An 18,652-nucleotide genomic window follows, 5' to 3' on the forward strand; every position below is an offset into this window, starting at 1 on the left:
CAGGCATGTACATGCTAGTTTATATCTATGAAGGGATTCAGTTAAACCGGTTAACCGTTCTTTAAAGTCCATTGGGGATTTTTCATTTTGATGGACTCGCTGAATCGTGATGTCTGTGTCTTGGAAAAATGGCTATCGTGAGAGTGACGGTAAATAATTTTTTATGCGTCTTAAAACTGTTTAATTATATCAAAGAGAAAATGGGTAGTAACAGTTTGTGGCGAGCAGTATCACTAATAGTGATACTACTCGCCACACACTGTAAAATAAATACTAAACTTCCATTGTGGGTTTACCGCATGTAGTCACTATAAATCTGTCATTATGAGGTGTCCTTCCGACTAAATGTTCATCTATTAAACGGCCGTCAAACTACAAACACATCCTAATGATCTAACTGTTCACTCATCTCAAAGGTCGTCCAAATGTTCATTCATTTCAACGACTGTTTAGATATTTACATATCTTTACGAACATCTAAACTACTTTCTTTTGCGTCTGCTTATTATGTTTATTTTTATCGTAAGTCACAAGTTTTTGTACTTTCTTTCATTATATTAATGCATTATTTTCACCAAATGGGCTGTTTCCCACCAAGGCAGGTTACCCAAAGAAGCAAACACGTTCATCATCACTCGGTCATTAACAGCCTTGCAATAATCGCGCATACATAACATAATAATCTGACTGACTCTCGGAAGTTCATCATATTCACCCGTCCTTCAGAGCACAAGCATTGTTTTTCTCAGCTCTGGAAACAACCCATTTCCTGTTAACCAGTTTTCTTGAAAATCTTCATAAATATTACCTTGCCCATGGTTCAACAGCAAGTTAAGCCAACAGAAAAACACTTGTCTTCTTTAACGCCAATCTAATTTGCTTACACATGTCTCCCGGATGCTCAAAACCCATACCTCTCAAAACCTCTTTCACCCCCCTTCCCTCCATCCCTTCCAGGAAAGTCCCCACCTTTTTTTATCCTTTCACTAAAAACTTGCTCCTAAAGAGTATATTTTAAAACTGAGGTTTAAATATCTAAGCCAGCTACTATAACAATTTTCAAGTTCTTTCATTTGGGTTTATAAAAATATATATATTAATGATCAAATAAAATTCTCTAGGATCAGTGTATTAAAATTGCTAATCAATGGAGAGATACACTTGGGCAGAAATATGAAACACAGGTAGGAGAGATCTGCATTTCTAGACCTCGGACAGTGAAGGTGGTGTCTGACTGATATCGAAATTCACACATCTCTCTTTTTACCTTTGATTCATGTTTCTGTTCTAGTATCTTCTCATTTTGAACTTTTCACTAACATTAGGATGTAATTTAACAAACATCTTAAAATTATTGTAAAATTTTCAAGCCATTATTATACAAAATATTTTCTTGAACATACAATATATATATATATATATATATATATATATATATATATATATATATATATATATATATATATATATATATATATATATATATATAGCGACCAGTGGGGAATCGAGCCCGGGTCATTTAGCCAGACTCCAAGGATCCTAGCTAACCTCCCGACGCCTTGGTCCACTGCACCACCATGCTACAAACATTAGGTGCCCAACAAGTACCCTAGACGTACCACTTCCTAACGCAAGCACTTTCATGGGCGACAATTTCTGCAGGAACTGATTTCATTCTCCTTTTGTTTGGATACCGGTCTCACGAGCAGTATACGTTACTTGCTTACAACAACTTCGTTTTGGAAATGCATTAATATCTGTATTGCTTGTGAAACCGGTACTCAAATGGGAAGAGAATAAAATCAACTCATGTAGCAATTCACAGCCATGAATGCGCTCACGTTAGGAAGTAGCATGTCCAGTGTACTTGTTGGGTACCTAACGTTTGTAGCAGTGGTGCAGTGGACCCAGGCATCGGGAGGTTAGCTGGGTTCCGAGGAGTCTGGCTAAATGTCCCGGCTTCGATTCCCGGTTAGTGGCAGTATTGTTATTTGCTTGAAACCACTTTGTTTTGTGGATGCATAATATATATATATATATATATATATATATATATATATATATATATATATATATATATATATATATATATATATATTTATATTTGTTTTCTTCATAAAATGCGTTGGAAGGTGTATCTATTTGTTTTGACATGGCGACTCTTCCTTCAATGTCAAGAACTTCTGAAACACAGAAACAACAAACACGTTAGCAACACTAGTGGCAACAATGGGGGTGTAAATAAGTGTATTTTTGGTCTGCGAGGGAGAGGTGAGTGCGGTACGGACGAGTCTAGCAGGGTTTACTTAACAACAATCAGCCTTATGTTTGTATGAAATTAAAAAATAATAAATGTATCAACCAAATGGTTGGTGGGTGGGAGGGAGGGGGAGGGGGAGATTTGAGAGGGGGAGGGGGAAGCTCATTTTTAAAGAGAGCACATCAATGTATTGTAAAAATAAAATATATATAATTATATATTTATATATATACAAACTTTCATTGCACAATTTCCACTTTAAGTTTAATCTCTGATATAACAATAAACTTAAGAAAAAGCACATCACATGCGGAGATTTCGAAAGCTTTTACGAACCTGTGGAAGGAGCGACTCAATGTAATGGGGGGAGATAATCGTGGTCAAGCAGGAGGATGCAAGAGGTGTATGGTGGTTGTTGTGGTTGTGGTGGTTGTGGTGGTGGTTGTGGTGGTTGAACAAGGGCGGGAGGAGCAACTGCGCGAATGGGTCCTCTCCTGTGGAAGAATGGAACAGTCAGTCTCAGAGGACACACACAAACACGCACACAAACACACAAACCCACCCACCCCATCCTACATCACATACTTTTTATTCCTCCAACCCCCCTACACCCCAAAAAAAAGTTCATGTTTTTACAGCTCCATGAGTTGACCTTCACTACTCACAACCTCACTGCTACCCGAATGCGGAACCCTAAAAACTACTTAATGCCCGAGCTACAACTTCTTGCAGTTTGTGACCACCCAGCCCACACACCTTCAGAACGATTACCAGTCTTGAAGCAGTTCAGCAACTTTCCCCAAACATACCACAAAATAACACCATCGTATTCAGTCTCATAATCTCATACATCCTTTCTTTGACGACTTATATCCTAAATCAATACCGAAAACATCTGACCCTAAAGTTTGAAATCATAGAAATTTATCAGCGCAATATTCCCCGAAATGTAACATAGTTCATACTCCTCTGAATCTCAAGTACTCCACATAATTAGACTCATAAACCGTTTTTTTTAAACCTCACTAAACCTTTAACGGTCCAGAGAAGATCCAATTGTTTCTACTCTTGACACTTATACGAACCACTGAAACCAAGATCCCGAGAACTATGAATCCATAAAACCGATGATCCAACCTCTGAATCCCTAAACTCCACTAGTATACTAGTAATAAAAATCATCACTTTCCCTCTGATTCTCTAAAACTGATCATCCCAGGTCTCTGAACTCAAAAAATTAGCTGCTCTGGCTCATCGAAGTCCTGGAACTGATTACCCCACCCCCTCTAAATACCTGAAACCGACATCCCAGCCTTCTAAACTCCCCAGACAGCTACAGAAGGACTAAACGGGTAAAATCGACAACTTCTAAAACTGACCGCTCCAACTCTCTGAATCTCATGAAACAAACACTCTCAGCACTCTATACTGCTAAAATCCATCACCACAGCCCTATGAAAAAAAGCTGATTGCTCTATCACCAGGGAATGCTTAAAACAAAGAAACTTGGCCTTATAAACCCATAAATCCGACAACCCCAGCACTCCGAACTTAAGTCACCCTACCCCTATAAATTCGTAATACCGACACTCAGTGCACTGAGTGCTAATATCGGCACTCTCAGCACTATCATCCAGAAATCTGAACCTATAAATGACATCCTCAGCATTCTGAACCCATAAAGTGAACAGTCCAAGCGATCTGAATACCTACAATCGACACTCAGGAGAGCCACAACTCAAATTTCTCGTAAACCTCACCCATTAACACGGACTGACCGAAACTTCTGAACCTTACTTAGTTTCACTTAACCTCCCTGTACCTCTTGAGCTGCCAGAAAAAAAAATCGTAGTACAGCTATTATGGCAATGTGTCCTAACACAGTTAAACTTAGTTTTACTGTACTTAGCAATTTTTTTTGCTATATCCTCTCAACTTCACACTACCTTGCCGAAGTCTCTCTAACCCTCTCTTCCACAGCCTAAAATATCGTAGCTCACCTACCCAGCTCCCATAGTACATGCTCCTTACCCTCATTTCTCTCCCTCCCTCTCGTTCCCTCCCCTTCAACAACCACATCCATCTTCACAAAGATATTTATGCATATGCAAACGCCTATTTGCATTTTGAAAGAGATGTATAAGTGAGAAAAGACCCGTACGAATTTCTTAGTGTTCTTACGGAGTAACGGAAATACAGGATAGAGATGAGTAGAGTGCATCCTCTTAGCGTGTTTTAAAAAAATTGCAGCAGTACCATAGAAAAGGCTATTAAACAACTGACAGAACAGGTAGGAGTAACACGATAGGTGCTCTAGGTAGGAATCCCTGGATAATATTATATAAGAGGTAATGGTGAGAGAGAATGTGTCGGAATGGGTGCTGGTAATGAGTGGGGGTCCCCAAGGATCAGTGTTTGGCGCCTTGCTTACCCGATACTTGAATAATATACCAGAGGGAATTGAATCCAATGTATAACTGCGAAGTATGTGAATTTACTGACAAATATAAAAACTAAATAGAGATTGGCTCCAAGAGGCTGTAAGAATAGTCCCATGTGCATTATTGAATTTAATCTTGACTAGAGAGAGAGAGAGAGAGAGAGAGAGAGAGAGAGAGAGAGAGAGATGCTGCAAAGAATCCACAGGGAGAGAGAGATCTGGGAGTAAATATTACATTAAGCATACAAGCAAAAGTAAATATTAACTTTATATCTTCGCCTGCCTATGAAAAACTAAATAACCAAGGAAAAGTTTTCAGGAATGATAGCAAGGATATGTTATGGACATTATACACAACTTACGTTAGGCCCATCTTGTGTGCGACACCTAAAAAGAAACTAAAAACGATCCAAAGGTTTGCAACGAGAGCGGTATTAGCACTGAGGAAAATAAACTATGAAGAGACTCTTGAAAACTTAACAGCACTAGTAATGAAGACGACCATAGAGGAGAGAAAGCCATAATAGGCCATAGACGACAGCTAAGGACGCATAGAAAATACAAGATAAATATTAACACCAATAACAAAAGAGAACTGGAGGACACATTTGTAACAGATATAGTGAAAGATTGTTATAGGAACAATTGGATGCTTTTTTTTTTTTTAAAGTTTCTTTGGCGGTAGAAGCAAACGTCATGCACAGTTTCAAGACTGTGCATGACTGGACTCCGCAGGCCAAATATCAGTAAAGCAGATCACTAATGGTTCAGAGGTGGAGCCAGGAGCTATGAATGGACTACTGCAAGCTCGACTAGGTGAGTACAATTAGGTGAATACATGAGCATGCGTTTGAGCGCGCACACGCGCGCGCACGCACGCATGCGCACGCGCACACACACACACACACACACACACACACACACACACACACACACACACACACACACACACACACACACAATGATGAATTTAAATCAAGAGAGACATGTATAAAAAATATGAGTTAATAAAAAACTGATGAACTCGAAGATCAACTAGAAAACTAGAATGACGGAGCTGGAGACTGTACAATAAACAAAGGACAATGGGAGAAAAATGTAACCTAAATGACACCATAAAACAAACAGTAAAAATTCGGAGATGAAAACCGCAGTGATGCAAAATAAATAAATAAAGAAAGCAATATGAATGTGACTAAGTAAAGAGAAGAATTAAACAAAATGAGATGAAAGAAAGGTGCATAACAAAAAACAAAAACACAGAAATCAATAATAGTATTGCAAGATAGTCATAGCCTATAAAAAAAACAAAGAGGAAGAAAAAACAAAACATTTTTGATCACAAAATGATTACCTGATTTCATCAGTAAAGACAACATAACAGGCTATAGAGAATGAGAAGAAAATGGAACAACACCGTGACTGGAACAACACAAATAACCCTGACACAGAGAGCTGTGTGTAGAGAATGGGAATTTATGAGATAGATAATAACAGCCCCAGACTAACACTCTCAAGTCTGTCTTAAGAGATCCCTAAAAAAGAGTCAGTGAAAGAGAAAGACTGCAATGACATGTAATTATACATAAATGCAGCGGAGAAGGATGAGAAAATGAACATATCGGACTGTAAAGATATTACCCAGATAGGTAATCAAGAAAACAGATGCGAGTGTGAAGACATTGATGAATAATCTCACTGCCAAGCGTTGCTGCAATAATTCTAGAAACAATCGAAATAGAAACAAAGACTGTGGATAAAACACACTGAGAGCAAAAACCTGTCGTTAAATGGTTCAAATTCTAAACATCAGATATATTAAATTACAGTATCACCATGGAGAAGAAATATTCAGGATATAAATGGATGTCAGACTGCATTAAATATTGATTTCAAGACACCAAACACTGAACGAATAAAATGGAAATGATTGATTTTTTTTAGAGGAAACTACAATCACCGAGAAGACGAAATAGTGTTGAGGGACAAGTGTCAATAGTGAGGCGCCACATAACTTTTCCTCGTATTTCTGACTTATTTACACGACTTGCTAAAAGGAATATATACAATATTACATGTTTGTAGGTAAAGTAAAGGTCATAAGTCAATTAAGCAATGGGAATTACCAAAGATCAGTGGAGGAAGATTTAGATGATCTGACCAAATGCAGTGGCAGGTGAACGATTTAATTTAGTACTACAGATAGTAACAATGTAATGGAAACTGATGTAATTGTCAACAAGCCCCAGGAAGTATATAAATTGTGTAATAATGAATCTAATAGAGAGAGGGATATAGAAGATATTCGAGAGAGAATGTCACTGGAATATAAATGAAGAAATGAGGAACTGCTGTGCCGTCATTGCTAGACAAGAAAGAAAATAAGAAGCATAATAATTACAAAAGAATATAGAAAATACAAGATAAACATTATTACCAATAACAAAGAGAACTAGAAGGCACATTTGTAACAGATATAGTGAAAGATTGTTAGAGAGTTCCAACATAAAGTGTAAGAGTACGGCAGACCAAACCATACCCCGGCCGGGATTGAACCCGCGGTCAGAGAGTCTCAAAACTCCAGCCCGTAAGAGTGTGGCAGGTAAAGTGTAAGAGTGTGGCAGGTAGTGTGTAAGAGAGTGGCAGGTAGAGTGTAAGTGTGTGGCAGGTAGAGTGTAAGAGTGTGGCAGGTAAAGTGTAAGAGTGTGGCAGGTAGAGTGTAAGAGTGTAGCAGGTAGAGTGTAAGAGTGTGGCAGGTAAAGTGTAAGAGTGTGGCAGGTAAAGTGTAAGAGTGTGGCAGGTAAAGTGTAAGAGTGTGGCAGGTAGTGTGTAAGAGTGTGGCAGGTAGTGTGTAAGAGTGTAGCAGGTAGAGTGTAAGAGTGTGGCAGGTAAAGTGTAAGAGTGTGGCAGGTAGAGTGTAGGAGTGTGGCAGGTAGAGTAAGAGTGTGGCAGGTAGAGTGTAAGAGTGTGGCAGGTAAAGCGTAGGAGCGTGGCAGGTCGAGTGTAAGAGTGTAGCAGGTAGAGTGTAAGAGTGTGGCAAGTAGAGTGTAAGAGTGTGACAGGTAAAGTGTAAGAGTGTGGCAGGTAGTGTGTAGGAGTGTGGCAGGTAGAGTGTAAGAGTGTGGCAGGTAGAGTGTAGGAGTGTGGCAGGTAGAGTGTAAGAGTGTGGCAGGTAGAGTGTAAGAGTGTGGCAGGTAGAGTGTAAGAGTGTTTCAGGTAGAGTGTAAGAGTGTGGCAGGTAGAGTGTAAGAGTGTGGCAGGTAGAGTGTAAGAGTGTGGCAGGTAGAGTGTAAGAGTGTGGCAGGTAGAGTGTAAGAGTGTGGCAGGTAGAGTGTAGGAGTGTGGCAGGTAGAGTAAGAGTGTGGCAGGTAGAGTGTAAGAGTGTGGCAGGTAAAGCGTAGGAGCGTGGCAGGTCGAGTGTAAGAGTGTAGCAGGTAGAGTGTAAGAGTGTGGCAAGTAGAGTGTAAGAGTGTGACAGGTAAAGTGTAAGAGTGTGGCAGGTAGTGTGTAGGAGTGTGGCAGGTAGAGTGTAAGAGTGTGGCAGGTAGAGTGTAGGAGTGTGGCAGGTAGAGTGTAAGAGTGTGGCAGGTAGAGTGTAAGAGTGTGGCAGGTAGAGTGTAAGAGTGTGGCAGGTAGAGTGTAAGAGTGTGGCAGGTAGAGTGTAAGAGTGTGGCAGGTAGAGTGTAAGAGTGTGGCAGGTAGAGTGTAGGAGTGTGGCAGGTAGAGTGTAAGAGTGTGGCAGGTAGAGTGTAAGAGTGTGGCAGGTAGAGTGTAAGAGTGTGGCAGGTAGAGTGTAAGAGTGTGGCAGGTAGAGTGTAAGAGTGTGGCAGGTAGAGTGTAAGAGTGTGGCAGGTAGAGTGTAAGAGTGTGGCAGGTAGAGTGTAAGAGTGTGGCAGGTAGAGTGTAAGAGTGTGGCAGGTAGAGTGTAAGAGTGTGGCAGGTAGAGTGTAAGAGTGTGGCAGGTAGAGTGTAAGAGTGTGGCAGGTAGAGTGTAAGAGTGTGGCAGGTAGAGTGTAAGAGTGTGGCAGGTACAGTGTAAGAGTGTGGCAGGTAGAGTGTAAGAGTGTGGCAGGTAGAGTGTAAGAGTGTGGCAGGTAGAGTGTAAGAGTGTGGCAGGTAGAGTGTAAGTGTGTGGCAGGTAGAGTGTAAGAGTGTGGCAGGTAGAGTGTAAGAGTGTGGCAGGTAGAGTGTAAGAGTGTGGCAGGTAGAGTGTAAGAGTGTGGCAGGTAGAGTGTAAGAGTGTGGCAGGTAGAGTGTAAGAGTGTGGCAGGTAGAGTGTAAGAGTGTGGCAGGTAGAGTGTAAGAGTGTGGCAGGTAGAGTGTAAGAGTGTGGCAGGTAGAGTGTAAGAGTGTGGCAGGTAGAGTGTAAGAGTGTGGCAGGTAGAGTGTAAGAGTGTGGCAGGTAGAGTGTAAGAGTGTGGCAGGTAGAGTGTAAGAGTGTGGCAGGTAGAGTGTAAGTGTGTGGCAGGTAGAGTGTAAGAGTGTGGCAGGTAGAGTGTAAGAGTGTGGCAGGTAGAGTGTAAGAGTGTGGCAGGTAGTGTTTGGAACGTAGAATGTCAGTGAGTGGAAGGATACAAAAGGAAGTATGTGCTATGACCATTGAAAATTTTATAAATAAATCTGAGAATTGAAACACACACACACACACACACACACACACACACACACACAATCAGAGAAGAGGCGGGGCCAGGAGTTGTCTCTCGACCCCTGCAACCACAATTAGGTGAGTACAATTAGGCGAGTACACACAACACAACGCACGCGCGCGGAAAAACTGTATGTAATTGCACACTACGTTAGCACCAACAAATTAGGAAAATATTTCGTGTGTAGATATAAAGTGTTCCCTCTGTGCTGAGAATCAAGTTCACAATGTAAGCTGATCCGATCAGAGTACTGCAGACAATACTGAAGTGAAGACACGTGGGAGAATCAAACAATCATTGTAGTAGTCTGGGGCGAGGAATTTATCAAGTCAGTGACTTGAAGAACCTCGAGGGAAACCTTTGCCCAGTAAATACTCATTCTCAACATTTATAGCACAGACAATTTTTAAAACTGCAAAGGCGACAACGTAGACAGAACATAGTAGGCTGTTGAATGGCAAGATAGTTTGACCAAGGTGTGCTCGATATCTTATTATTTTCGATACACAACAAAAGACTGTAGATACTCTGGCAAATACCAGAGGGCACTGGAGGTCATAGCTAACACTGTCGCAAGTTCGCCAGACAAGCTCTTAGGCTGGTCTGGCAATCGTTAATGGTATCGATTACAGAAACAATGCAACACCATTATCAGCAAGCAAACCTTTCGCTCAGCGCCAATGGTGTACTGGCGAAAGTGCTGCCCCCCCCCCCAAAAAAAAAGTGAAGAAAAACGTTGCAGAATAAGCTTTTATTAAGCCTACGTTTCACTCGGCTAGAGATTTCTCAAGCTGACTCATGGAACTAAACAGAGCGAAATGTGGTGTCAATAAAAGCTCGCTCTGCATTATCCGCCTTCTCGTAAAAAAAAAAGCAACAATATGTGAATAATAGCATAGTATCGACAGGACAGTGACGGACGCATCCCCCGCCCACACTCATTTGTCACACTGAATGCTATTTTTTTTAAGCAGAGCTGTAAACATGAATATTTATAGTGGTGGGGATCTGGTGCACCCAGATATATGGTGCACCCAGATGTATGGTGCACCCAGATGTATGGTGCACCCAGATGTATGGTGCACCCAGATGTATGGTGCACCCAGATGTATGGTGCACCCAGATGTATGGTGTATCCAGAAGTATGGTGCACCCAGATGTATGGTGCACCCAGATGTATGGTGCACCCAGATGTATGGTGTACCCAGAAGTATGGTGCACCCAGATGTATGGTGCACCCAGATGTATGGTGCACCCAGATATATGGTGCACCCAGATGTATGGTGTACCCAGATGCGTGGTGCACCCAGATGTATGGTGCACCCAGATGTGTGGTGCACCCAGATGTATGGTGCACCCAGATGTGTGGTGCACCCAGATGTGTGGTGCACCCAGATGTGTGGTGCACCCAGATGTGTGGTGCACCCAGATGTGTGGTGCACCCAGATGTGTGGTGCACCCAGATGTGTGGTGAACCCAGATGTGTGGTGTACTCAATGTTCATTTATTATTATTATTGAATTGTGATTCATAAAGAAATAGATAATTTTATCTATCATCTCTCTCTCTCTCTCTCTCTCTCTCTCTCTCTCTCTCTCTCTCTCTCTCTCTCTCTCTCTCTCTCTCTCTCTCTCTCTCTCTCTCTCTCTCTCCTTACCTCTCCCTCTCGCCCACTTTTCTCCCTCTCACTTTCACTCTCACCTCAGCAACTTACCTCCCTCGCCGTTGATGGTGTATGGCACGCGAGGTAGCCATTATGCTCGCTCTGTCCTGTGGTATAAATGCTGATGCATCATAGTCACAGGTCGCGGTTATATTCCTGATTATACTCATAACTCCTAGCATACTGCTTCCTCGCGGAGCAGAGAGAATCAGTGTCAACGCCTGGGCAATGTATTAAGGAAGGTATGATACTCAGTTCGAAATAAAGAAAATATTTGTGTGTATATATGTACTCACCTAATTGTGGTTGCAGGGGTCGAGATTCAGCTCCTGTGTGTGTGTGTGTGTGCGTGTGTGTGTGTGTGTGTGTGTGTGTGTGTGTGTGTGTGTGTGTGTGTGTACACTCACCTAATTGTACTTAATTGTAGTTGCAGGGGTCGAGACTCAACTCCTGGCCCCGCCTCTTCACTGAACGCTACTAGGTCCTCTCTCTCTCCTTGCTCCATGAGCTTTATCATACCTCGTCTTAAAGCTATGTATGGTACCTGCCACCACTACATCGCTCGCCAGACTGTTCCACTTCCTGACCACTCTATAACTGAAGAACTGCTTCCTAATATCCCTGTGACTCATCGGAGTCTTCAGCTTCCAAGAGTGACCCCTTGTGTCTGTGTCCCCTCTCTGGAACATCTCGTCCCTGTCCACCTTGTCTATTCCACGCAGGATTTTGTATGTCATTATCATGTCTTCCCTATCCCTCCTGTCCTCCAGTGTCGTAAGGCCAATTTCCTTCAACTTTTCTTCATAGGACATTCCCCTTAGCTCTGGAACTAACCTTGTCGCAAACCTTTGCACTTTCTCTAATTTCTTAACGCGCTTGACCAGGTGTGGGTTCCAAACTGGTGCTGCATACTCCAGTATGTGCCTGACGTACACGGTGTACAGTGTCTTGAAAGATTCCTTACTTAGGTATCGGAAGGCTAATCTCAGGTTTGCCCGGCGCCCATGTGTTGCAGCAGTTATCTGGTTGATGTGTGCTTCCGGAGACGTGTTCGGTGTTATAATCAAGCCAAGATCTTTCTCCCTGAACTAGGTTTGCAGTCATTGGCCACCTAGTCTATACTCCGTCTGCGGTCTTCTTTGCCCTTCTCCAATCTTCATGACTTTGCATTTGGCAGGGTTGAATTCGAGAAGCCAGTTGCTGGACCACGTGTCCAGCCTGTCCAGGTCTCTTTGAAGGTCTGCCTGATCCTCATCTGATTTAATTCTTCTCATTAACTTCACATCATCTGCGACACCTCTGAGTCTATCCCTTCCATCATGTCATTCACGTATACCAAAAATAGCACTGGTCCTAGGACCGACCCCTGTGCAACCCCGCTCGTCACAGGTGCCCAGTGTGTGTGTGTGTGTGTGTGTGTGTGTGTGTGTGTGTGTGTGTGTGTATCGGAAGGTGATAAATATTTTATTTCTCAAAATTACGCAATCCCGTAGAGTGCGACCATTCTATTATATATTTACATAGTGGGGGCAAAAGTTAGCTATGTTTTCCTGTCATATTCCCTAATTAGAAGTAAGGGTGGGAACCCTCTCATATGTGGTATTTTGCCAGGGAGGGGAGTTGGAAGTGAATGGTTGTCCAGAGCAATTGGTGTCAATTGCTGGCTGGACAAATACTGTAAGGAAAATGCGGTAACATTCATTGACAACTGGGACCTCTTCTATGGCAGAAATGACATGTATGCTAGGGATGGGGTTCACTTATCTAGGTGTGGGGTGGGAGCACTGGCAACTGCAGTGGAGGGAGCAGTTAGGACTTTAAACTAGGAATAGTTAGTGGTATGGGTTTTGGCAGGAAAACAGTGAAGTCCCAGTGTAGTAATATTACGAGTTCTAGGGGAACTAGTAATAATAAGAACGAGATAGATATTGAAAAGCCAGGGACCTTGGGTGATAAAGACGGTAATAGGTTTAGTAGAAAAATAGAAATGAGCAGGAAGGGTAAAGAGAAAGGAGAGTCTTTCAATGTTTATTATGCTAATTGCCGTAGTGCTAGGAATAAGATGGACGAGTTGAGATTAGTTGCTAGTGTAGGTAACATTGATGTATTTGCCTTAACTGAGACGTGGTTTAATTCAAAAAGTCAGGACATGCCTGCGGAATGTCATATTCAGGGTTTTAAATTGTTCCAAGAAGATAGAAGTATTGGGAGGGGGGGTGGGGTGGCATTGTACGTCCGAGATCGCTTGAACTGTTGCATAAAAACGGGTATTAAGTCTGAAGTAACACATACAGAGTCTGTTTGGATAGAATTTTCAGAGGGGCATGAAAAACTGATTTTAGGAGTGATATACCGTCCCCCTAACTTAGATAGGGACCAAGGGAAACTACTATGGGAGGAAATTGTTAAGGCCACAAGGCACGATAATGTAGTAATTCTAGGAGACTTTAACTTTAGTCATGTTGATTGGAATTTCTTGACTGGGAATTTAGAATCGTACGACTTCTTAGAAGTATTTCAGGATTGTTTTTTGAAGCAGTTTGTGACAGAACCTACAAGGGGAAATAACCTGCTTGACTTAGTTATGGCAAACAATGAATCCCTTGTTAATAATTTAGAAATTTCAGAGGAACTGGGTGCTAGCGACCACAAATCAATTACATTTAGCATTGAATGGAAGTACGATAGTAGCGATAACTCAGTAACAGTCCCAGATTTTCGCTTAGCAGATTACGATGGGCTTAAAGAACACTTATCATCTGTTGACTGGGGTAACGAAGAGAGCTATCAATATGACAGTTTTCTGAACACTATACATGCTGCTCAAAGAGCGTTTATCCCATATAAAGAAATTAGATCAAATAGAAATGACCCAAAATGGATGAATAATAGGCTCAAATATCTACTAGGGCATAAGAAAGGAATTTATAGGCGTATCAAAAGAGGTGAGGGTCATCTTATGAATCAGTATATTGACATTAAGAGGGACATTAAAAAGGGGATAAGAAAAGCTAAAAGGGACTATGAAATTAAAGTTGCTAGGGATTCTAAAACTAACCCAAAAAGTTTTTTCCAGGTCTATAGAACAAAAGTTAGAGATAAGATAGGTCCCCTTAAAAATAACTATGGGCACCTTACTGACAATGAGAATGAAATGTGCTTGATTTTAAATAATTATTTTCTCTCAGTTTTTACACAGGAAGACACTAACAATATTCCAGTAATTAATTTTTACAGTGGGCTAGAAGAAGATAAATTATGTAACATCACAGTCACTAGTGAGATGGTTGTGAGGCAGATAGACAGACTGAAGCAAAATAAGTCGCCGGGTCCTGATGAGGTTTTTTCAAGGGTTCTTAAGGAATGCAAAATGGAACTCTGTGAACCATTAACTAATATTTTTAATTTATCTCTTCAAACAGGTGTAGTGTCTGATATGTGGAAGATGGCTAATGTAACTCCTATTTTTAAAACAGGGGACAAGTCGTTACCGTCAAATTACCGCCCAATAAGCCTGACCTCAATTGTAGGCAAATTACTAGAGTCAATTATAGCTGAGATTATAAGAAGCCATCTCGATAAGCATAGCTTGATTAATGATACTCAGCATGGATTCACAAGAGGCCGGTCTTGTCTAACTAATTTATTAACTTTCTTCAGTAAAGCTTTTGAGGCTGTTGACCACAATAAAGAATTTGATATTATTTACTTAGATTTTAGTAAGGCTTTTGATAGAGTTCCGCACCATAGACTGTTAAAGAAAGTGGCAGCCCATGGCATTGGGGGAAAAGTGCTCTCGTGGATCGAGTCATGGCTCACTGACAGGAAGCAGAGAGTGTCCATAAATGGGGTTAAATCCGAGTGGGGATCTGTAACAAGTGGCGTTCCACAGGGATCAGTCTTGGGCCCGTTGTTGTTTATAATATATATCAATGATCTTGATGAGGGAATTACTAGTGATATGAGCAAATTCGCCGATGACACAAAGATAGGTAGGATAATTGATTCAAACGTAGATGTTAGGGAACTTCAGGAGGATTTAAACAAACTCTATTCTTGGTCAGAAAAGTGGCAGATGCAGTTCAATGTAGATAAGTGCAAGGTTCTGAAGCTTGGGAGTGCCCATAACCCTAGTACTTATAAATTAAATGATGTAGAACTTAGCCATACAGATTGCGAAAAGGACTTGGGGGTTATGGTGAGCAGCAACCTTAAACCAAGACAGCAATGCCTAAGCGTACGTAATAAGGCAAATAGATTACTGGGATTTATATCAAGAAGTGTAAGCAACAGAAGTCCAGAGGTCATACTGCAGCTTTATACATCATTAGTAAGGCCTCACCTAGATTATGCAGCTCAATTCTGGTCTCCATATTACAGAATGGACATAAATTCGTTAGAAAACATTCAGCGTAGGATGACTAAATTAATACATAGCATCAGAAATCTTCCTTATGAAGAAAGATTGAAGACTCTTAAGTTACATTCACTTGTTAGACGAAGAATGAGGGGAGACCTGATCGAAGTGTATAAGTGGAAGATAGGTATTAATAAAGGGGATATTAATAAGGTCTTGAGGATGTCTCTCCAAGAGAGAACCCGCAGTAATGGATTTAAATTAGATAAGTTTAGATTTAGAAAGGACATAGGAAAGTATTGGTTTGGAAATAGGGTAGTTGATGAGTGGAACAGTCTACCTAGTTGGGTTATTGAGGCTAGGACTTTGGGTAGTTTCAAATCTAGGTTGGATAAGTACATGAGTGGGAAGGGTTGGATTTGAGTGGGACTTTCACATCAGAGCTTATTTCTTGGGTAGCATTGAAAATTGGGTTGGGTAAATGTTTTGTTAGTGGGATGAATTGTAAAGGACCTGCCTAGTATGGGCCAGCAGGCCTCCTGCAGTGTTCCTCCTTTCTTATGTTCTTATGTTTAACGCAGATTTGTGTGTTGACGCTGAAGCGGCTAGTTTATAATGCACCCCATATCTACCCTGTGAATGTCACAACAAGACCATGTAGAAACACAAGAGGTACAGGAAGTAGACTCTAAAAGAATTAACCGAAGTCCATTTGTATGTCCACACACACACACACACACATATATATATATATATATATATATATATATATATATATATATATATATATATATATAATATATACATATATAATGTATAATGTATATATATATATATATATATATATATATGGGAAGGTACCACCTCTAGAATTGTCCCGGGGACCTTCATTCTCAGAGAAAACAATAAACTTGCTTCAGGGAAAACTCAAGGTTCTCCCTGAAGCTGATTGAAAATTGTTTTCTCCTACCACCCCTTATATTTTATAGATACATTATTTAAAGACAAAATATATTGGCAAAGCATTCACAAAAATACAATAGAAAGTAAAAGAACATAGATAAGAACTCAGAGCTACATCTCGAATACTTCGTCCAGCTCCCCAGCGGTGGGCCGCGCCCAGAATGCTGCAGGCATTTCCTCTCTGGATCGCAATACTGACTCTCTGAAAGAGGAAGCTGGTCGCCCTGTGGTCCTTGGTTTCTATGACGAGCTTTTCACCCAGCTCTTTGAGGAACTTTAGAGCACACTTGCCCCATGCTCCAAGGGTCACCGACCCTATTGGGATGAAGTTATAACAAGGGGGAAGGTCTTCATATTTGCGGATCTTCTGGGTCTCCCTGTGGCTGGCAGCTCCACCCCCTTCAGCTTCGGAGTATGACAAGTAGGTGTCTGCCAATGTGGCAGCACAAGTGTAGTCCCCAGGCAATCTGCTTTCCATCCTTCCAGGGTAGCATAGTGGCTCCATCAGGACGCTTTTGACTTCCGTCAGACCTTTGCACTTGGGGTTCCCGTTGAGCTGGGCAACGGGCTGTGGCGAGGCTTCTCTTTGTCATTGACCTCCTCATGTCTGGCATACTTCCCTTCTGCTGTGTGACACACGAGACAATGAAGTCCGAATTGATCAGCCGTCGCCATGCCGCAAATACACCTATGTTCGGAGAGGATGGGGGTGGCTAGGCGAAGAGCAACACCAATCCGAATGGCCTGTGGGTCGAGTCGAGTGTCCAGGGAGGAATTGAGAACAGCTAAACGTAAATCTCCTGAGTGTGGTGCCTTCACCGCCAGGAGACGAGCTTTGTCCTTTCGTGAAGCGTTGGTGAGCATTGTGTTGGCGATTTTTTTGTCCCAATGGGACTGTTTGTATTCTTTGGGAGAAGCTGGTCTACTGGAGGAGCCTGCAAGGGTGTCCCACTGAATCACTGCTTCAGTAAACCTGGGGTCTTGAGCTCCTACCTCGTCTCTCAAGCGTTCGGGGACAATCTTCTTGACAAATGCACTGGAAGCCAAACACGAAGACAGAAAAGCAGATAAAGCAACATGCGTTGCTTTGCGCACCCCCTGTACCTCCCAGTCGCACTGGGAGGGTTGCCTGATCCCATTGCTGATCCTCTAGTGACAGGTTCAATGCCTTCTTAAAGGTTGTTCTCAGGTGTTCGTCATATTCGTTGAATGTTGGGTTGTCAAAAGAGAATGCACACCTCAGGAAGTGAGTCTTGGCATAGTAAGACACATTGTGAGGAGATACAGAGTATCATGGGCATCAAGATCGCTTATTCTCTCCTCCATTCTCATCAGGTCATTCAATTTGTCCTTGAGGACAGTGTCGATGGCCTGGTGACCCGGCGGTGCTCCCAAGAGGGTACTGTTGGTCGGAGTGGTAGTAGAGACTTCTGGGAGGATTCACCGCACTGCATTGATTATTCCCTGGTTCGCCTTGATTATTTCACACCTGTGTTTTCACCAGATGTAGGTCCCCTACCAGTGACTCTTCAGTACCTGCCAGAGTGCCATCATCCAGGTACCAGATGTTGAGCTTGCTGTGTAGGCTGGACTTTAGTTCTCTTACTGCAGAAGAGAAGTGGCGCGAGTGGGTCACCCTGCTGAACACCCTCTGATGAGAGAATTTCTTGTTCTCCAAACAAAAGAATTGAGGGTTTGCTGTAGCCGGTTGAAATGAAGGGAAAAAGACTGGGGAACCGATCCCGAACAGCAGGCAAGATTACATCTCTCTTCACCATATTAAAGGATTTTCTAAAATCAAGTTTGACTACGGCCTTGTCTTCTGGTAGGTCCCTGATGTAGGACCTTGCTGCATGAGCTGCGGCTTCGCTGCCTTGAGAGACCCCAAAGCCCAGTTGGTGTTGCTGGAGTAAACTGGCAGCTTCTAGGCGAATGTTTCTTACTGCTGCTTTGGCAACGAGACGGCGAAGAGTGTTACCAACAGCAATGGGTCTGATTCCCCCATCCTTCTTCAAAGCACATAGTGGGGCTCCAAAAAAGGAAGGTTTAATTTCTTCTGGGATTCGCCCAGCCAGACAGTTATTGACGAAAGTTAACTCGGTGAGAAGAATGGATGCAGTTGCACCGAGTACTGGATTTACCATCTCTTTGAGGTGCTGAGGTCGAATTCCAGTGTAACCTCCTGCAGATCCTGCTGGAAATGACACTATCGCCTTATAGACTTCTAATTCTGGCAAAATTAATTGTTCAGTGATGGGGTCTTCCTCAGGGTTGTTGTTGATGGCTATGGTGTCCCTGGTTGTATATATATATATATATA

At 42.1% G+C, this 18,652-nt stretch overlaps 1 long non-coding RNA gene across 1 annotated transcript in view; it reads right to left on the reverse strand.

The window, feature by feature from the left end:
* Window positions 1-1,499: 1,499 nt before the first annotated feature.
* Window positions 1,500-18,652, reverse strand: part of LOC138852839 (uncharacterized) — a 303,748-nt gene continuing 286,595 nt past the window's right edge. Inside the window, exons 2-3 of the long non-coding RNA XR_011392120.1 lie at window positions 2,597-2,754; window positions 1,500-2,183 (exon numbers count right to left, since the gene is read on the reverse strand). This is a non-coding gene — a long non-coding RNA (uncharacterized lncRNA). The remainder of the gene's footprint in view (window positions 2,184-2,596; window positions 2,755-18,652) is intronic.

Source organism: Cherax quadricarinatus, chromosome 17 (genome assembly GCF_038502225.1).
Source record: "Cherax quadricarinatus isolate ZL_2023a chromosome 17, ASM3850222v1, whole genome shotgun sequence".
Classification (NCBI taxonomy): domain Eukaryota; kingdom Metazoa; phylum Arthropoda; class Malacostraca; order Decapoda; family Parastacidae; genus Cherax; species Cherax quadricarinatus.